The sequence below is a fragment of the Scomber scombrus genome, chromosome 3 (assembly GCF_963691925.1).
Source record: "Scomber scombrus chromosome 3, fScoSco1.1, whole genome shotgun sequence".
In the NCBI taxonomy this organism is placed as follows: domain Eukaryota; kingdom Metazoa; phylum Chordata; class Actinopteri; order Scombriformes; family Scombridae; genus Scomber; species Scomber scombrus.
In genome coordinates, this window is record NC_084972.1 from 21,529,683 (window position 1) to 21,552,587 (window position 22,905).

Sequence of the window (22,905 nt, forward strand, 5' to 3'; positions counted from 1 at the left end):
CTGTGAAACTCAACGTAAAGTGTCTTATGGTGTTAATGCACCAAATGCTGCCAGAACAACTGCATTGCTCATTGGCATTGATATTAAAAGTATGTGGACCTCTGTTGGGAGGATCCAATCCAAAATTTCATGTTGTTCAGTTGGATTGAGATGTGGCGACAGTGAGGACAATAGCATTTGATTTATAATGATTAATAATGAGATTGAGATTGTCCTCCAAAGAAAAAAAAAACAAGATCAGTGGTTAAAGCAAGTAACCCAAAACAACACCTTTACATTCAAGTGACAGGAGCTCTCCAGTGGTTGTAATAATTACATCTGGAGCAAAGGGGGAAGTTCAGATGATGGCATTATAGGGTTAGGGTTAAGGGTTAGGGTTGCTGGCAGCTTGGCAACCATCTACCTGACAAAGTCATTCCATCCATATATGTTCTGTATAAGCTTTATTACCAATACAGTGATACAGTGTTTTACATACTCAGCCTTGAGCTGACATCCTAGCTTACTGTGTATGACTTACAGGAGGGAAGTGTAGAACAGGTCCAGTGCTAATTAAGTAGACAAAAAATATACTTCTGAGGACAAATTGGCCAAGACAAGAATTCCATTATAAATGTCATTGCAAAATCTGTCAGACATGGCTCAGAGTTTCTTGTTTCACCCACACCTCTCCTCACATAATTGCTAGTGAAAAGAGCATGGTCTGCTGTTGAGTCAGAGCTAATTATCCACTTGTTGCCTGACTACACATCTAACCCACAAGTCATTCCTTAAGAAACTTTTACATTAATTTTGACTGAGGCAGCAATGAGGCAGGAGAGGTTCGCAGAGAGATTTCGTGCAACTGTGACTCACAACATCTCATCATACTGTCTGGGATAATATCTGCCCTGACCAGCAAAAGCCAACTGAAAAATATGTACTTTACAAAATGTGACAAATCCCCTCCATGTCATACTGTATATAAGCTTTTTTTTTGCACACTGGCCTTAAGCAAAGGTCCTATGAGCCTGGAAGACACAGCAGCAAACAATAATAAGAGTAATGAGTTAACTGCAAAATGAGATCATTAAAATGAACAGCGCTGCGCTCTCACTTGCCGTGCCTCAGGCATTGGGAAGCCACGTTTACTGATTTTATGATTATGTCTAGGCATTGAATATTAGAGTTTACTTCCATTTAATTGTCAATTTTGATGCGACATTGTGATAATGGAAAACTGTAACAATTATCCAGTATTTTTAATCCGGTGGGACCTATTGAATAAAACAGACTAGGGTTTACTGATTATTTGAACATAACAGGCTATAATTTGATTTGTCCTCCAGTGAGACCAAATTCTTTATTGTATACAATGTTTCACATTATTAACCTTGACACCATTGTTAGCATCAACATCAACAATATAGTTTATCTATAGTATGTCATTTTTCTGTTCAAGTCATAATCAGTCTTTAAACAAACTGCTATGACATTTCTCGTCATTCCCACATTTAGGTCATTTGAGGATCTGGGGGCTTTGAAGCCTTTAGAAACCCTTTGAAATGAAAGAAATGGCTTATGTCAGCTAACAATTCCTCCAAACTGAAATCGTGTTTTGTGGATTAGAAAAGAAGTGCATCCTTCTTGACTGAAGCACTGTTGACTGGTATAGGCTTCAGCTACACAGAGCCTACACCACACCACAAAGAACTCTTATCAAATATCATCTTAATTCTGCACATGGGCATGGGCGGTGAAAGGAGGTATTTTGTGATGGAGGCTATAACTGCTGCTGTTTTGGAGGACACTTTGTGGTTCTGTAACTGTAAGCCTTTCAGCTTGGAAAAGGTTGCTGGCCTCGCTGGTGTATTTTCTGACTCCAGCAACAATGGGTCAATGGGTCTAAAAATGAAAACTGGAGAAGTGTCTCTGTTTAGGGCAGCACACTGAGCCGCCAAATGCACATTCGCATTGAAGCCATTTTGATCCTCTCAGCTATGTGTTTAATGTAAAAATAGGTTGCTGTAGTGTTCACTGGTGCTGAGAACAAGAGAGAAAAACAGTGAGAGAGAAATACAAATAAATACAAAGAGATGGTTCAAGCAACCAGACTAAATCAAATGCAGTGGAGTTAGAAAAGCTGTTTGGGAAAGACTCAAAGTGGGGGAAGGTTGACATAGCCACACTGCTTAATGAAATACCAATATTTTCTCAGCTAATTTCCATACATGGTATGGTTTATGTAAAGGGGGGTAGGCATTAGACTTCAGCTCATTACAGATGGCACAACAAAGTAGAAAATCAAAGACTTCTGCAGATAACGTTGCAGCCAGCCATGGTGAATCTGAAATGTGTAAAGTGACTATGTTGGCCAGTGTATGTAATGCAGGCTACTTCCTATTTGTAGAAAACTGCTTCATTTATTTAATCAGTAGTGTCTTTGTGAAGAAAGACAAAACATTATTTTAAGACCGAGTAAAATACAATAATTGCAATCCCATTATATCCCTGTGTTCGGTGTTCATTTATCAACTTGTTAAATGTCAAATATATATCAAAACATCATCTTTGAATGGTTTTGTATCAAAATCCCTTTTTTCTTCCTGTAATACATTTTTGATAGCCCATCCTGAACACTCGTGCGTGATAAATGTATCCAATCAAATATGATTTGGGGCAACTAGCTAACCCCACTCATCACATAAAACTATTCATGACCTTTATGTCGTGCTCATGCTGTGTCGGATGGATGGGAAGGATCAGAAAGATTCCCATGTTAAGGATTTGCGAGCGTTCATGTAATCTGTCAACTTAGGAGGGTTGTGTGATAAATGAGTTGGTTGTGAGAGGGTTTAAAATACTGTGCATTTGCAAAATTACATTATATAGCCATTCATTTTGGGTTTAATTACATTAAACAACAGACTTTGGAAGATGTGAGGAGTCCATGTTTTTATTTGAGCTGTTTTCTAATTATTGATTTCTGATTTGATACTGTAGTTCTCCTGTGATCAGTACACTGCTATAAGGCTGGCCATTATACTAGCATTAGCTGTCTGATGATACATTCTGATAATGTTAACTGTCTTAATTTAAGCTACTGTTGACAAATTGTTATGTATTTTACTCTCTATACTTTTGCTCTTGTGGGCTCTATGTGTATGTTTACTACATTCATTGTGTTGACTCAATTAATTGTATTTGATAATTAGTCTACTTTTGTGAGTACAGTTACCTTTTTACTTTGCTAATTAATTTTTACATGCTTTAGTCTAACTCTTGTTTATATCTTGTGTTTTTTCTGATCACTAATCTATGTATCTAATCTATGGAAATCAGTGTATTTGTTGTCCAATTCTGTATTGACAGTTTCAGAATTACTTCTAGTAATAGTGTTGAAGGCCAGCTGCTGTCTTCAACCTTCATTGAAAGTGGTTAAGTGGCTTTACTGCTATAGTATGCCTGTATACTGTTTTTTACATTGTTGATAATGTATCCTGTTGTGAACACTTTGAACACCATGCATCAGTGAGCTGCTAACACCAGACAGAAAGAAAGACAAATAACTTTGAGCTGTGATGGTCTTTGAGTAGATGCTCTCTGATAATAACTAAGACAGCTTCTCTGTATTCATGGAGTGCAGTCAGGTTTTCTCCCTCAACAGATACAGCTACAGAGGAAGAAGAAGTAGGCATAGTGATGCAGACCAGCATAGTTTAAAGGCATCATGGATCATCAGTTCTCAACGCTGCCGGGCCTTGTGCTTTTTTCCTAGCGCCACTCAGGGCATTCACTAACTTTATGAAAGGGGCCATGGATTAATTCCTCCAGCCCCCGGTGCCCACTGCACTATGAAATGCACTAAATGCTAGAGACTGAATACTGTCAGAGCTCTCTTTTCAAATACCCATTGCCGCCAGCTCTTCTTGCGTTATGCCTCAGTTCACAGAAAGCCCTGAGAGCTTTACAAACTCTGACACACTGACACAGAGATTATAAAAGACGGTTTTCTGTACTGAAGATGATCATTGTGTAAGAAACTTGACATCGTCCAAATGTCAGGTTTTTCTGGGACCAGACAGTGTATGTTTGGTATAGCTCTAAGCTTTCTTTTATACAGTAAGACACAAGAACAATTAAATTGTTGCTGCATTTGAAAACATAAAAAGAGGTTGTTATTAGTCAAGAAAAAAAATGTGCGTTGTTAGAAAAATACATGTGAACATTGATAATGTATCTAAAGCTGAACAACAGCAGAAGGGAGAAAAATGCCTCTTCTATCGAGGACTTTATATGATTGCACTTTGTGAAAATTAATTTTTGAATGAACATTGTCAGAAGTCATATGGGAACAGAAACATATGTAATGTGAAAGAAAATTCTGGACATATACTTGATATATAAGCCAGGGCACGCATGTGCGCACACACACAAAAACACAGTGGACCCCACAAATATCCCACATTACAGAGGTAATTATCTGCAATCACAGTGGCTGCTCCTAGAGTGGGGGGCTGGGTGAGGTCGAGATGGGACCGAACCTCTTCCATTTCCCCTCCCTCAAAGCCCTGACCAACCTTGAACCTGCAATGACCCCGGGTAATTTACTGGGCTCCAGACTTACACAATCACTGCTGGGCTATAGAAATGAAAGGGAGACAAGAGAAAAGAGCACCTCTGATTGCTGGAGAGCGACCAAACACACAAACACAGGCCATGTCTGTGAAGCATTTCAGTCTTATTTGGATAACCTTCAAAAATGAAAGACCACAGAGACAGACAGTCCTGTCATGGTTACACTGTGAAATTGGATGTTCCAGAAAATCAAGTCATGCCTGAGAGTGTGACATTCAATTTGATTTCACCTGTTTGAAAACAAAGATGCTTTTTGTTGTATGTTATTTGAAATATTATAATGTAGAATACCTGTGAGCTCATGCACCATTTCACTCTATTTTAAGGGATGGTGTTTGCACCACATCGAGGTTTAATAGTCACCATCACTGACAATGTTTTTAATGTTTCAGAGAGATCTGAGACATCTCATCTTGCCTTCTAATCAGGTCATATTCATCATTATCTTGCCCTTTTCAGATTTATAGAGGCTGAAGTCTGAAATGTTAAATAGGAAATGAGAAAGCTATAATTCACCCCCCTAGCGCCTAGATAGTTAGGTGAATTAACCCCTAAGCAGCTGGTTTTAGGAAAATAATAATTCATGACCTCCAACATGACCCCTTTCCAATCTAATGATCACAATCAACACCAACACCTTTATTCATGAGCTATGTGCTTTTTGGGAGGGGAGTCAGATACACCCCAGTAAACACAATGACTACATTCACAGGCACACAAATATTCCACCATTATTTTGAATGACCATATTTGATACTGCTCATGTAAACAGCATATTTTGTTTGGATGTTCTTAATTAGGCCTTTCTGAATGTAACATTTCCTGATTAAGAAATGCGGGAAAATATTATTCTGGTTTTAGGAGCATTCTTTGGACATATGCGTACATTCAGAATATGTGTTTCAAGTGGGAGTTTTTACCATAGTTAGCGACACATATCTTCTTACCTGTTTATGGTCATCTCTGTGCGTTGCAAAAACAACAACAACTAACCTACAGTTTGCAAAGCTGGGATAGAGATGCCTGATGGGCTGGTTATGTAACTCATCCCTGCGTAGGCAAAATGCATATATTGGACGACTCGATGCGATGCACCAAAAACACTCAGAAGTGTGGTAAAATTAATTGGACAACCTGGGTGCTAGATGTTCCTCTATCTGTCATATCAATATCACTTATATATATCAGACAGCTCACTAATGTTTTATCCTATGATTCCTGTGAAACCCTAAAAACCCTCTGCGTGTAAATGACAATATTAGTGGAATATTAATTTTCATTAGCCATGTAAGTAGGTTAGTAGGAATATTGTCTTTTTTGGAATAAGGGCAAAAAAATGAATATTTTGTGCACGTAAACTTCTATGGCAATATTTAAAAATGAATTGGAGTTCACATTTACCTAAAATTAAGAATAACTCATAAAATACTGTATACTGTTTAAGGGCTTTGTTTAATCATTTATTTTATTAAATTACTATATTAGTCTCCGGGGAAAAATGTGTCCTTAGCATTTGACCCATCCTCACTAATAAGGAGCAGTGGGAAGCCACAGGGAAGCATCTGGGGACTTCTACTGTTCTAAAGCTAGCGGCTTGGTCAAGGGCAATGGTAGGAGAGTCACTGGTAAGAAACTGGTTTACCATAAAGAAACATAGATAAACACAGGGAACATTTTGAGCATTCATATGTTTACAGTGATAACAAATGAGCAACAACTTCCAGTCAGTATAATACAATCTTAATGTTAATCCTTAAACCAAAGCTTATCCACAAAATCAATGGACATGCCCTTTCAGTTTTATATACTACTGGTTATACTGTAGTTAATTTGAATAGGATTTGTATGTTTCCTTGGACTTTGTGACCAATTTCATGTGACACATGGTTATGCTCACTTCAGGCAAAACTTTATATTGGAAGTCAAATGAATTCTTGTTTATTTCTCTATGACTGAACAAACTCTTAAGTTGCATTCATCTAAATACAATTTAGTGGATGAAGAAAAAAGAAAACTGAATCATAAAACTACATTAATATTTGGCAAATCATATAAATAAAACATACAAATGCTAAATACTACAAACTTAACATAACCTTTATTTTCCTTTTTGTGTGCATTTAATTGGGCATGAAGTCAACTTGTGTTTGTGAGAGGGGGTTAGGAGAGCATGAAACTGCTTTGGGTTGGTATGTACCCATACAGAACAGTATGGGTACATACCACTATGTGAATGCCCTCTATTTTTCTGTTTGTGTACATGTGCATGTGAGTGTGTCTTTCATTCTCTGAAGAAAAATATTTTTTGTTACTCTGTGTGTTTGGAGCTTATTAGCTTATTTGTTTGGAGATCTTATATTTGAATCTACCCGTTGACAAGGTAAAAAAAAACAAAAAACAAGAAAAAAAAAAATTCTTGCAAAACTGAGACTTTTCAGCCTTGAGCCAAAACCTAAACCGGATCTCATGTGAAATAAAAATGTCTTTCCGTGTTTCCGAATTACATCGGTTCAAGTCAGTTGAGCTGCACAAAATAACCCTTGCCATTCATCTCTGCGTGAGAAATAAGCTATAGGTCATTACGCAGCTGCACCTTCTCACTGTGCGATTCCTCACTTGGCATGTGACGCTCCTAATAGGAACATGGGACGAAATGGTTCAGAATCCTCCTGCTCGGTTGTCATGGAACGTCTAGCAATGTCTCCACAGCCCACGGCTTACTTCCCCCTCTCGCTGTCTGTCTTGATCACTCTGACTTTCTCTCTCCCTCTTGCCTTCCTTTTCACTTTTGCTCTTTTCTCTCTCTCCCGTCTTGGCTGAGATAAATAGGAGGTATTTAACTCTGATGTGAGAACATAATGTCTCCTGCTCAGTAAAAACTACATTTGTCAGTGCCACAGTGCTTTTTGCTCAGGGTAATTGTGTGCCATTGTCTTTCAAGGCTGCCTGGAGATATTCCTGCTGCAGAAAAAGAAAAGCGGTTGGTGGGAGAGGGGGATTCGTGCTATGTGGAAATCAAAAGAATGTGTTGTTCTAGTATGTGACACATGTGGTCGCCCGTATGATTAATTGTGCCATTAGCAGATGCAGATCACGTAGATCTGTAACGTCTTAATTGTGTTTTTGAATTTCATGGTTTGAACATTTTTTTTAATGATGTCTGAAGTTTATGGAGACCTAATTACATTTTAGAGTAAATATCCACCTTTTTGTTAATTTTAAATTACCCAAATGCAAAAAATGTTCCCCTCTGATAAGTAGGTGGCAGTATTTGTGTTGGTATGACCCATATGTGAGTCTAACAGAAAGACTTGTTTCTGTATCCAAGTACATAGGAACCACAATGACATTAATAAAAAAGCATGCATCTCAAAACCCTAAGACAAGAGTGCAAACCATTTGATCAAATAAAATATACCTAAGACATAAAATAAGAAATATACTTATTGTTATATCTGCTGTTAGTTGTTGTTGTTTTATATTTGCTAATGTGAAAAATAATAGAAATATTTGATCAAATCTGTATTCTGTAGTCTTTGGTTACAGTGATAATTTGCTATTTCCTTGTTACAGTTGTGAAAGATCTTAAAAGCCATTGAAATGTGTACTCAAACATCATCCTTTTGGTGCAGACCTCCATGGTTAATCTGGAGATGGGCCACAGTAAGATCATATAAATCTTTCAGATTTCCACCATAAAGTTTGAAAAGTTGCCCTAAAATTGGATTTGAGCATTTGTATTCTATAAATAGTAACCTCAGTGGGGTTCCTGTAAGGCTGCAGTAAAGTACTCTTTGTAATCAGGACTTGGTTGATGGGCTCGCCTCACTGATGGCGAGGCTTGTGAAAGCGCCTAGTGAGAAGTAAAGTGCTCACCTGCTTTGAGTTATTCACTCTTCCATCATACAACCCTCCCTCTCTCTACAACCCACAATCAGAGTCGCCCTTTTGTTAAAAGAAAAAGAGAAAAAAAATCACTGGACGGAAGAAATAATGAAGGTTATACATATATACGGTAGCACATAGTTAGGTATTCAATCATTCACCACTCACACTAAATAGTTTACCCTTTAGTGAGCAGCAAATCAAGATTTTGGACAATGGCCATTTTGCGTCATTATTGATAACTATTTATAAAATGTGGAGCATTGCATTGTGGGATTGTTAGCAGAAAGTGATGCACTGCTGAGGACACTACTTCTGTAATTTTCAATTGTGGAATTTCTGAGTGTACTATATGGATACGTACATTTACAGACTCTGTATTTGGACACTTGAATACAGTAGCATAGGGTTATTGTTGTAGTGCACTTTATAGAAAATAGGGAGTGAATTGAGACACAGTCTATGACTTGAGGAGTGCCAAGGCAGAAAAGGTCAGTAGTCCTCGCCTGTGCACATAGTTTGAAGTTTACTAATAATAATACATGTTGCAGGCTTTGCTGTCTAGTTGTCTACATTAAGGTGGAGGTTTAATGGTATTGCACAATTCTGTTATCCTGAGTCATGTCTCAATCTAGTCATACTGGCTATGATGGGAAAGCGAGGCAATGTCAATTGAGCTTGATTTTTTTAGACACTATACAAAAATCAGAACAGTAATAATTCACCAGAACTTGTTGCCAGCTGCAGGCTGATCAGTGGTTGAATTATCTGTGTGACATTATAAGACCAAGTCACGCTATGTGAGCCGCCACTGCAATCATCTCATGTGAATGAGTAACAGCAGAAACATGATGGACAGCTGCACTTCCTGAAATAGGTGGACTCTCACTATATGTTGGACTCATATAGATATGCAAGTACATCATTAGGTGATGCACAGTAGGTTTGTTGAGGTCATGGTTTTTCACCTGGACCCTAAAATAGTTGTTTTGAACTGTATTATGTGATGTAGTAAAGTGTGCTGATAATAGGAATTTGCAAGCATTTGTCTGAACTAAAAAAAAAAAACCACTACATTGCTGGAAATAGATGCAATTGCTTGACCAAAAAAAGTACACACTTAAACAAGACTGGTCTCATTTTTTGATGAAATTACAGTGTAACTAAATTGATTAAAGCAAGTTAAACATCTAACAACAAAAATAAAATGGCGTTTTTTTGATGATGTCGTACAGTATTATGTCTTTCCACTTGTGCACAACATGCTGTGTTCCTGGAAGCAAATATTTAGACATGTAGATGTGAACCAAAGTGCATTGGGGCTGTGAAGCATCTCATTGTGTCCAGAACTCACCACCTTCCCAAGCCTCCCGCTCATTCAAATGGTAAACCAGCAGAACCGACTCTTAATTCATTGAGCAGCATTAACAGTCCACTCCAGCTCTCAGCACTCCAGCCTGACTCACTGTTTCCCACTACTTTCTCCAAACGTAGAAAAGGAAAGCATTTACCATGAGAAAAGAGACAGAGAGGATAGTTAGAGAGTTGGATGTGGCACGCTTAATCTGTAATCTGTCTCTGCCATTTTTCTTCGAAGCATATCCTTTTCGGTTTTTGTTTTTTCAATGTGTGTGTGTGTGTGTGTGTGTGTGTGTGTGTGTGTGTGTGTGTGTGTGTGTGTGTGTGTGTGTGTCTGTGTGTGTGTGTGTGTTTGTCACTTCTTCTCAGTTGTACTCCTATTAGTAGGCATACATTAGGCTTAACAGGCTTATTTTAAAGTAATACAAGTATTACACTAATAAAAAATATATTATCTGTTCAAAACTGTTCAAATACGATACACAGTATGGTCTCCATCAACTAATTAATTTGTATTGAAGGCATGGCATATTAATTAATTCCCCTTAAATAAATTCCTTCCTTAAATCACACATTGCTGTTGTCTTGACCTGTATGTGACATGATGTAAGGATGTGAACCCTCGTCTCCAGTGTCAAACTCTAATCCTTTGTGCATCTACCATCTACCATGAGTGTTTCACTACACTTTTCACTAAGATAACATAGCCCTTCCTTGAGGAATTTGGGAAACAAGTTATCAGTACATAAACTTCATTTGTATGGAGACAGGTTTGGTCATGCAGGTCATAAAGGTGTAGTTCAAGTTTGTCCTAAAAACAAAGAAACAACAGGACCGAAACATCTTTTCAAACATTATCTCCATCCTAGATATCTACAAGAAATCTGTGCTTGTGTCCCACAATTTCATTATGGGGGGTGGGGGCTTGAAGAACATCTGTCTGCAAACATGAAGTGACTGCAGGAGATGTGCGCTTGGCATTCAACACAACCTCAAATGATGAAACCCATGTTAATATTCAACTGTCTCTCAAAACATCCACCTAATTACATCCGATTTCTCTCAGCACAACCCTTGGCAATGTTAAAATTGAAGCATGAAGCAAAGACAAGTGCATGTTCTGCTCCGGTAGCTCAGGTTATGGAAGAAGAGAGAGAGAGAGAGCAGCAGGCAAGGAGGGCAATCACTCAGTAATCTACTCTGGATTTGCATAGTAACTGTAGCCTCCATAAACCCATATAATATCCCTTGCTCACTATTTGCTGCAGAAATCTGCATACTGGCCTGTATTTGAATGGTAATGGATATGATAAGGAAAAATATCCAGTTTTGAAGGTTTCTAAGGGGTTCTGCCTTCTAAGGGTTTGTTTGTGTAAAGAACCTCACTGAAAATATCTTCATGACTTCAGAATTTTTTAAATTTCTGAATAGGTTCATTTATTAGAAAGAATCAGTTGGCATTTCTTCTGAGACTGTAAAAAACATTTTGTGAGCAAATCTGCTGGATTACATTGTCGTTGGTCATGTGTGTGGGTCTGTAATAGAACTCATAGATTTTCCCATCTGTATTATATATAGACTGTTACATGCCTCAATAGTTCAATAATACTGAGTGATGGGCTTGCATCTGAACTGTCATGGAAGTAATTATACTGTAAATAACGTTTGTCTGTGTATGTATGTGTGTTTGTGTGTGTCAGAGGGCTTGACAGCCGAGGGCAGGCAGGCATGACATCAGATTTCTTCCTGTCTGCATAAGCAGCATTAGGAGGGGAGAGAGTTTGAGGGGTGTTGACATATGATGCATCCTCAGTTGGATGTTGTGCTTTTGAGCAATGAAGAAAAAGAAAAGGTGCATTATTGACCCACTCGGGGGAAACTGATCCTTTGCATTTGACCCATCCTATACACACACACACTGGGAGCAATGGGCATCTGCAGTGCAGTGACCACTTTTGCCAGTGTCTTGCTCAGGGATACTGACAGAAGTATTAACCCAAACATACATGTCTTTGATGGTGGGAACCCATGCAAATATGGGGAGAGCATGACTCTCTGACGACCTGGGATGTCTGGGGTCTGAAACCAGGACCTTCTTACTGTGTGGCAACAGTGCTAACCACTGAGCTACTGCTGCACCACAGAGGACAGTTATTAACTGACTTTTCCTCTAGAGCTGCACCGTGCGGCACATGTTGTAGATTTTTTATTTAATGTGTAAGCATATAAGAGTAAGTGTATATAGTTGTTGTTGTTACATGAATATTATTACTGCACATATAGTTGAGAATTGAATTATGATGATACTGTACTTACTTCCGTACTTCCTATTATTTTGATACTTCTATATTAAGACTTAGTTACTGTGCATGTGCAATAACTGTTAGTGATATAATGTTGAAGTGGTAAAAATGGTAGTGGAACAAAAAGGTTTTTGAATTGATGTTGGGGTGAAATCAAACTTTTGGAACATTTGGAAATATTCAACCCACTCTTGTGATGACATGCATATAACAATACATAATGAACATCAGTGCAAGAATGAGGATGGCTAGGATATTTCAAAATGCTCCCTTTTTAAGAGAAGCTCAGTGTGATTTATCTTGTGGATGGAAATTGAATACCTTAATGGATTTGGATATTAATAACCTTTGAAACCAGATAAGACCCCTTCTTTGGATGTGTGAGTTAATTGAAGAATGAGGGTATTACTGTATAAATTAAAACAAGAGTCAAAATTAGACTAACTAAGGGCTTTCATGTTTTAAGTTTAAGATCTTCCATGACAAAATGTCTTGTCACATTAAGGATATAATGCCTTGAAATTTGGTACATGGATGGTGAACATGGTAAACATCAGCATGTTAAAATGATCACTGTGAGCCTTGAAGCATGCTGATATAAACATTTAGTTTGTGTTTGTCATATTTTAGTTACTGTAAACTTCAGCCTCCAAGTTGTAATTGTGACTTGGGATCTGAGATAGGACTTGCCACCTATGCCTAAAAGATGCCTAAACTAAGCAAACATGGATGCGTCATGGCAGCCAAAGCCTGTTGGTCAATGTAATTAAACCAAAAATTAATAATTAATTAAATCCTCACATGGCCAACTCAGTTATTATACAACCTTTGTGAGTTGCCAGATGACCTGAATGCTTGCAAGACCACAACATAGAAATCTTAGCAATCCTTCCCATCCATCCAACACAGTGTGAACATGGCTTAGGTATTACCTCAAAAATGCTCTCTAGTGGCTGTAGACTCTTCATATTGTTAATCAACATGTCTGATTGCAATGAAAACATCACCTGAAGCTGAAACAGGTGTTGATGTTTTTGCAGCTTTACAATGTTTTGAACAAATTTTATTTTTGATATATTTATTTTTAATACTAATAGTGTATGATCATCTTTTTAAAAAAAAATCATAATGTAATTTCCATACAATAGGTCATGACTTGAAATGTATTCCTGACAACAGGTCTCCCAAATTGGAGTATAACAAAATCTGAGACAACAGAACATAGGCACATAGATTGAATAACATGCGATAAATCTGAATAACATTCACAAGATACCGTAGCTTTTATAGTCCTTGAATGGCAGAATGCAGGAGCTATGCTAAATTTCTCGCTTTTTGATTTTTGACCTTTTAAAGAAATACAATCCTTTATGTCACATCACAGTTCTACATGTGTGTCACTTCAAGTGTATAATACAGTGTGTTCCAACCCTTGTATCTTGCTGTGAGGCATTGCTGTAACCTGTCACAAATGCACATGTGATGGTAGATTTCACAGTGTTTCCCATGACGACTGTGGCTTAATATCAAAAAAGCAGCTCTTACCCAGAACATACTTTGGGTGTAATTCTAGACTTTTATTAATTGTGTGGGTAGTAATCTTCAGAAAATGGTGTCAAGTTAAATTATGTTTCTTGAGAGACACAAGCTCATTAACAGTCTCACTGAGCAGTGGGCTGATGAGGTGATGGTTCTTGACAGCAAATGGAACACTAATTCTTCTTCAATAATAAGTTAATGTTTTCAGTGTCAGTGAAGGCCTCCTATTTCTGCTCATCATGAGGTTTTAGGGTTTTAGCACAGAGCATCCTACAGCTTTGGCTCAAAAAGAGACAAGAATAAGGAACTGAAGAATGAGAGAGGATACGTCTTTTTTTAAATTTTTTTTTTTAGAAAAGGTCCATACTTGTGAAATGAAGCCTTTCCTTTTCTCACTCTACTGTATTCATTCACAGGTGGAACACAAGTTTGCTTTATATTGTACTTCGTCTTGTACCATTTTGTTTTCTCCGCTTCAGTGTTGAAGAATATACCTCACTAGGAAAGGGGGGCTGCCTCTGAGCTTTGAAATGCACTCCACCGCCGGCACTCCTGGTACATTTGGTGATAAATGTGCCGTGGCAAAAGGCCCCAGAGACGGTGAGACCTGGGATGGGTTCATTGGTTGAGGCTCTAGCATGGCAATCACTCACTGTACCTTAGAGAGGAGGAAGACAAGAGATGTGAAGAGAAGAGAAATATGCAGGGAACAAGCAGTTGAGACTAAGTAAAGAGAAGAAGAGAGAGGAAGAGAGCAAAGAGAATGAGCGTTGAGCTCTGTTTGGTGCTCTTTACGCTTTTGTGCCAGCAGAAAGGAGCTGTTTCCAGCTGGAAGTCATGCTCCCTATTTTGTCACAAAGGACTCCTCTGTCTCCATTCATCACTAAAACACAGAGAGGGTCTGAAGAACACCATTTGGATCAAGCCGCACACTACTGCTTACCTGCACATACACTGTAGCTGATGCAGAATGCTTACTTTTTAAGAGGTTGTTGAATGTTGTACAACATGCAACTCATGATCATTTTTGTCTCATTCCTCTTATATATTTATTTTACTGCTACTCTTATTTCTTCAATATCTGTTGGTGGGTAAACAGTCAGGTGGAGTGTAGATGGAGTCCATATTGCCAGCAGATTGGAGTTTAACTTGTTGTCCCTCCACCTGAAATATTGTGCTGATTGAACAGTGCGGGATACTTTTGGCCTTTTCATGGCTCAATGTTTGGCCTGTGTTGTTACAGAGACATGCAATGTCTTCTTAGGCTGTGCAGTGAGAGCGGCAGCACTGTTTGTAACCATCTGCTTAATTATTAGCATGGTTGGTGGAGGGTGGAGACTGCTGACCAATCTGTTTGTCGGTTCCACATCCTCATACTGTTTCTCCTGATGTGTTTGACAAGTCCACATTTTTGAGAAAAAGTCAAAGTATTTGTGTAATACCTACATGATACTTAGTTGTTCAGCTAAACAAAGGCCTGAGAACTAGGGTTGCGATGTATAACCATTGATTCCTTTTGTCACTTTATGACAAGCATGTTGCACATTAAGGGGACTTCTACTATAGCTACAATTTTACCTTGCATATGGTGGCAAATATATTCTTCAGTTTGATGTTTATTCCAATAACTGTAGTAATTTGAGTCTCAAACAAGAAACCCAGATAATTTAGTATGTCACCGGCTGTGTCTAATATTTTGTCCACTGGGTCTGTTTTAACAAGGCTAGACACAGAGTACAAACACTCCTTCATGAACATAGGATTTATTGTGGTTGCTGTTGTACTAGAATGTTATTGTTTCACAGTAGCTATGTGTACCTAAACTGATGACTGAATCTACACAAGTTAACGCTACAGTTAGAAGAGTATGTACCAACCATAGACTGTATATAAAAGGTACCAACACCTAAAATACAATATCAGAATACATACACCTTAGTTAAAAGATATAAAAGTGCCTACAGCATCACTTATTTTTAAAGGGGATGTATCATGCAATTTTCCAGGTCTGTAGTTTTATTCTGTGGTGTTTTTGCATGATTTACAGTCATAAATATAAATATATATATCTTAAACTGACCATTAATGCAGACCCATAGTTCAGCCTCCTGTCTCTTTAAGGCCCCCCTCCCAGTGAGCCCACTCTGTTCTGATTGGTTAGCTTCGGGAAGCAGCCCCTCAAGAGATTTCTGGTGGCTCTGGAGGTTTTTTGAACACCACTACGTAGTGGTGGGAATTCTTCATTCAAAATGAAAACATCTCAGATTTATCAACCGGGTCTGATCCAAAATATGCGAGAGGAAAATTTGAACAACCCATGGTTCAAGCCTGACACCTCATCAACAACATTAGCAACAAAGGCTACAGAGTGGACGGCCATTTATGGGCACGAGCAAACAATCTGATGTCACCACAAGGAGGAAGTAGAGGTAACGTTCCATATCTAGCATTCAGAGCAAGTTGAAGCCTTGGCCTTTGACTTGCAGGGAGCATTTTTACATGTCCAGTTCAAGTTTTGGAACGTTGACTATGTTTAGCAAAGACATTCAATACCATAGCAGTGTAAAATTAACAGAAAATCACAAAAAGCATGATACATCCCCCAAGTGCACATATTTATACCCCCTTATTCTCTAACTTAACATTTGTCACCATATTCCTACATGTATGTATCAGGATGTACTGTACTGGTACACTATTAATACAAAACGTGACACTGGGAGATTGCACAGTGTCACACATTGCACATTTCAGACAATAATCTTAAATGTATTTAAAAAATGTACAGTACATCACTTGGGTTACAGATAATATAGCCTGGGTAACCTTTAAAAATGCCTTCATGAATAATGTTATAGGGAGAGATGGAACAAGTTGCCTTTCTGTGTTTATGAGCATGATGAAATTCTGATGCGACTGATACTGTTATTTAAGTTAAATCAAGTGGAAGATGTTGTCCTCTACCTCGCTGTACTCAGAAGTGTTTTAGGGTCCCAGCAGGGCTTAAGTCCAACGGCTACATTGATGCTCTGCTCTAATACAACACAAGATAATCAAAAACATCTATTGATTTTAATTAAGTGTGTATAGTGTGAAAGATTGAATGGAGGGTACAGTTAAATGAACGTCTTTTAAACCTGTGTTCACTCTCATACTGTACAGCAGTGGATGGGAATGACAGCAGTAATACTGTGTTTGTACTGACAAACACAAATTCTGTATCGCTTGGACGCCATTTCAGATGGGACAAATATGCTTCACAGCCCTATGTTGTGTGCGTGTGTCGTTCAGGCAGGGCTTGGCAGGGTATGCTTTGCAGGCAATTAAAACTGTTCATTAATGCTTTGTTAGACAACACTCCAGCTAATCCCATCATATGGCGGGCAGTGATAAGGGCATTTGCTCCTCTCTCTGCATGTCTGTCTGTCAGTCTGCTGGGAGCAGATATGCTATCAGGGGCCTGTTGTAAAGGTGAACAGAGGGAAATCCATGAAGGCTCGCTAATATTCTGATTCAGCTTTGGTCAGCTGGAGAAAAACAAGGATTCTGGGTAAAGGAAAGGCTTGGGAGTGTACACTAGATTATTTAAGTGTATAGTTTCTACCTAAACTCTGCAGATAACTGGTTAGGGAAGAGATATTGTTGTATTTTATTAACTTTATTGGAAAACTGACCCACCAATCCAAATGTCATGTTCTACATGAAGTAAAATAAAAGTAACATCATACATTTTATTTGCAGATCACCTTTCAAAACAGATGTATAAAGTGCTTTACAAAGTGGTAAAAGATTACATTTTTTTTAGCACTTCTGCAATATAATTGAATAAAATAAGATACATTACAAGTACAGAAAATGGAATTGACAGATAAAATGAAATTGAAATAAACAAATAAAACAGATAAGACATGTTAAAACCAGAAAAATGTGACACTTTGCCAACATAAATAAAAGATGCTACCGATTCTCCAAGTTGCAGATTCTCAGGCAGCAAGTTTCAAAATGGAAAGATCCTGACCTCAAAAGCCAAGTCACCTTTGGTCTTGAGCTAATATTAAGGAACAACTCGAGAATCTGACACTGCAGTCTTTCTCAGCAATTCAGCAATATAACTTGGAGCTGACCCGTGAGGTGCTTTTAATGTAATCAGTAAAATCTTAAAACGAACTAACCAGTGAGGAGAGGTGAGAACAGGAGCGATATGATCTTGTGTCCTGAATTTGTTAAAAGCCTTGCAACTAAAGATGCTTTTTTTCTCTGAAACTGTGCTGAAATATAATTATTGATGTTGTTGTTATTATAAGCAAATGGTGTGTCACTGTTTTTGACTGGCTGTGCCCCCCCTTCCGAACTTCCATTTGTACCCATCCAATGGAATATGCTGTCTCCCCTTGAAAAGTCAATTGCATAACCGCACTGCATCTTTGACTTGAACCAAATGCGGAAAAATACAGTCTTGCAGCTATAAGAACAGTAAGTAGAGTTTTTTTTCGGGCCTTTTTCTTTCTTTTTTCTTGCCCCACTGTGCTGCGCATGTCAGTGCCAAATGATTGTGATGTGGTTGGAGAGAGTGCATGCAACTTGGAGCCTTGGCCATGCTTACGTAGAGAGAAAACACATTACCATTTCCTCAGTGCGTGTGTTTTTTGGGGCCCTGGAGCTGACTGCTGAGCTTCCACTACCTCTGCTAGACTGGAGCTGTCAGAGCTGCTCCGCTCATGTCTGTGTCATCACTGCAACTAACACTTCTGTGACCACCACATGCTCAGATGAGCAGACACAGACTTAAACTCACATGCTCACCAGAATAGTACTACCAAGGATGTGTCGGACCAGGTATAAAATCAGCCTCACTTTTTCTCTCTGATACTCACGAACACACAGAAACACGAACATACAGACACATCATTCCCATTTCAATAACTTGCACCAGCAGTTTTCAATGTGTATGATTTATTGACTCTAAAAACTTGTATGTAAAAAAATCTTAACATATTATGCTGTGGTACCAAACAGTAGTTTAAGGAGGTTTTTGCTTTCAGTAAGGACACCCAGAAATAACAATAATGTGCTCTATTTGTATACAATATTATTAGTTGAAATTAGTAGCATAGTATTATTATTAGTAGTAAGTAGTAGTATTTTACATGATCAAAATCACCCATAACAATTGTTACATTTGCTGTACTTCAACTACACCTGATCGCCTGTACTGGTACAGAATAGTGATAGCCATACAGTGGCTGGTGCCTGGTGGACACATAGAACTGGGCACCAGAACCAGTGACCACTAGATATGTGCACTATATGCATCTGTAACAACTGCATATACACATACTGTAGACATCTTGTTTTGACCTCTATGTCTAGTGCAGTTTTTCTGGGGGGTTGGGCTGGGTAATTACTATCCTCCTACCCCCCACACCCCTCCAATCTTGATCGCATATATGCTCAGTTTGTATATACTTGCAAGGAATGATGATGTCAGAGCATATATGACAATTGTTCCACATGATAGAACTTACTAAAACAGAGCAAAGCTTGGGGACATGTTCAGGCAGACGACTGGAGCCTGCCGCCACTCTCATATGACATACTGTAACCATTGCAACATACAGCACATCCGATGCTCCCTTTGTATTAGGGCATGTTTAAATATATATTCAAATTTGCTTTATTGGTATGAATGTCACAACAACAGTATTGCAAAAGCACCAAGAATCAATTAAACAAAATATCATTAATATAACCTCAAGATTGATATATATTAATTATATATATATAGTGTATGTGTATATACAGTGTATCCTATGCATGTATTTGTGTATTGGGCACCAAGATATTGTCTGCTGACGCACTGCTTGTCTGTAAATTGCTGTAACTGTTGCAGTCACATGTTTCTACTGCAGCACTTACCTCCGACCCAGCATCTGCCTGAGGTATCTGAGTCGAAAGGTGTTAGTGTGCTTCAAATGAAGTAGGTTGTGTCTGACCATGTCTAAAGGCAAACATTTTTATAGCTGTTAAATAGTCACAAAGGAAGGTGGGGCGAAAGGGTAGGAGCTCAGGCAGGTCAGCTGGCTGAACTGAACCAAACAGGCAAAACAGTATTTTCCCCTCCAGTTGTTTGAATCTGCTTGTCCCTGAGCATCCTCTCTTTAGCCATATAATTAAAGCTTGACAGAAAAGTTTAAAACTCTGACTCCTTTTACACTTCACACACCTGGCCTGTAGCTATGAATAGTGTACAGATTGTTGATTGGTTGATTCAATGGTCAAAATGAAGGTTTCAGACCCTGCTAGATGATCTGTAGGGTCACTTTGTTTATAGTCACTCCCCAGTCTCTTCTGAGTTGAGCTTGGTGCATCCGTTTGGGGAGTAATGAAATCAGAGCCTACACCAAATATCAACTATATTCTTCATTCTTATCCGCTCAATTATTCTGGTTAGTGTTATGTAAAAAGCTAACAGAGATATGTCGAGCAAAACAAAGATCAGCATACTGTGAGATTATAAGACTGCACCATACATTCTTATGCCCTTTATCATGTGTCTTGCCAGGATTTTTACCTTATCATTCCTTCTTCAAAAAGTATTTGAAATAAAGATGTCTAAACATTCTGGTCTTTTTTCTGCATTTCGTGATGGTTGAGCGGTCATTTGGATTACGATTACTGTAGGCTAACTACTGCATAACAGCAGGGAGATGGATGGTGCATTATGACTGGGAGGGTTTGGCTGTCAGCCAGGAAAGCTATAGTGTCGTTGTTGGCACAGCTCTCAGTGCAGGTGTCACAATGATCTTTACCGTGGCAAGAACCATTTTATCAGTAACTGTCTGCTAAGTTTACAGAGAACATCTCTTGCAATGATGGAGCTGATTGCATATTCATTTCTACTTATGGAATAAATCGAGCATTAGCATAACACTGAGTGGGTCAGTGCCATGCAAAGCCATCTCACTCAACAATGCATGTTTGAAGAGCATTTCCATACCTTTTAAGCCAGTGCTTGTAGCTACTCAAAGAGTCAAATCCATTTAACAAATAGGAATGGTATTTGTAGTTTCCACAATTAACCCTTTATGTATTTTCAGGATTGACTTGTAAAAGAAAGAAAATCCTTTTTTACATGCATTTAAAACAGAATTTTCTCACAATAACCACTCCTTCACCTGAAAGGCTGCATGACACAGACATTATAATCTATAGGTCTTTATTTATTTTTGCAGATAACATATATTGCAATCATGCTTTTTCATATAACACCATCTAAAGACATTTATTATATTTTTTACATAGAATATTTTACATTAGGCCCATGAAACAGCTAGAAATATACAAAACAATATTCTCTGACTAGACATTTCTATTACATTATTATTATCATCTTCATTATTACTCTATTCTGTTATTGTAATTATAATTTTTACAGTTGAGAGAGATATGTGCTTTAGTTTCTGAGATAATAATATTATTGCAGAAAACAGCAAATAATATCACATTTTTTTGTTCAACATTTAGACAAAAGAAAAAAAAACTCAGGTTGTACGGACATTCACAGATACATGTATTACACAGTCCAGTTTACAACATCATTCAAGAGAGAAAACTGCAGTATTGGTAACTTTATACAAAATTCACCAAACCCTTTGTCATTGCACATGTTAATTTACATATCTTTGAAAAAAACAAACATAAATAAAAGGAAAAAATGGGACTGGTTCAACCTGATTCCTGCTGCACGTAGCTGCCACAGAAGCAAATTTTCTTGATCCCTCTTTATAGTAATACAGTTATATCTGTGGTCTCTTACAAAGCTTCTACAGTAATGTTTGTATATTGCCAAACAAGCTTGATATGTAATAATAGGTTTTCCTTTACCCTATGAAAAGGAGTAGTTTCAGTGGTGTTGGCCGATGTAGCATCTGGCTTTGTCCTGTTATGTTAACAGTACTTTTGTCTTGATTCAGCTAAAGTGTTGTTAACCGAGTCTGATATTGGAAATATGCACTTGCCACAAGATAGAAACGCACTATGGTTTCTACTAAAATGACTGAGTAAAGGCTGTCACAGTTAATTTGTCCACTGAAAGAAATTATACAAGTAAAATAGCACATGGAGAAGAGGCAACAGTTTGGATCAATTTTTTTGAGTGTGCCTCAGTGTTGTATAGTCTTTATGCCTATTTGTGTTTTCGCATTTTGTTGCTGCTTAAGGTAGCATGTTGGATTTATAGAAGGAAAAAAAAGACAAATTTTTGACAATATTTACTCTTTTTTTCTTTTTAAATACAGCATTAATTATTTCAGTGTATCATTGTAGTATCTGAGAGAATATGGTGAGATCCACCTTTTTTTCCTGAGGAGTGGGTTACTAAATAGATTTACGTGTAAACGGTTTCAGTCAGAATAGTGTTTGCCATCATAGATAACCATCACACAGCTTATTCTTTCTCAGTGTTTAAAATATAGATCTGAATAAGTGTTGGCTTATTATTGCAACACAACTCTTTCTCTCCACTTAACTGGTTGTCAGGAGAAATTCTCCAAACACTCCCTCTCTGGCAGAAATATTGTACACACAGTGGGTTTGCTCTAATGGCTACACCTTTATAGGGTGTTAAAGGTGGTAGTGCACAGATCCAAATTGTGCTTGTAGGTGGATGTCGTTTTTACTACCCTGTTGCTTTATAGTGAGGCATGTAGGGGATGCCTGATTTTGAATTTGTGATTTATATACTCACAGGGTCAATTGCCTGCACCAATCTTTTAAACTTGAGTATGATTTTGGTCCTTCTCACTCTCACATATAGAAAATGACCTAAAAATGATTCTACAAAAAAGATTCAGAAGACATACAAAGTTATTGTTCTTTAGAAAACAAAGAAACAATTATAACAGTCTCTTGCTATTTATCCTATGTAAGTTATTTTTGCTGTTGTCACAGGTTTCAATCAAGCCAAAAGAAGTTGGACGCTTCAAATTCCATACTGTACTTGTGCTTTTCAAAGGTAGCCACAAACATGGGTGGTAAACATTTCAGGCGAACTGCAGGATCCTGCAAGGAAGTGATAGTCTGGCTAAATTATATATTATACATACAAGCAGATTTGGCCTTACCTGTTGCACATTCCCATATTGTCTTTGCCTTAAATTGTTTTCAATGTCAAAAATTTCACTTTACAAACTTTCAAATTGCA

General features: G+C 37.9%; 1 protein-coding gene across 1 annotated transcript in view; it reads right to left on the reverse strand.

The window, feature by feature from the left end:
- atg7 (ATG7 autophagy related 7 homolog (S. cerevisiae)) overlaps positions 1 to 22,905 on the reverse strand; it is a 284,172-nt gene that overhangs the window by 103,739 nt on the left and 157,528 nt on the right. The window lies entirely within an intron of this gene.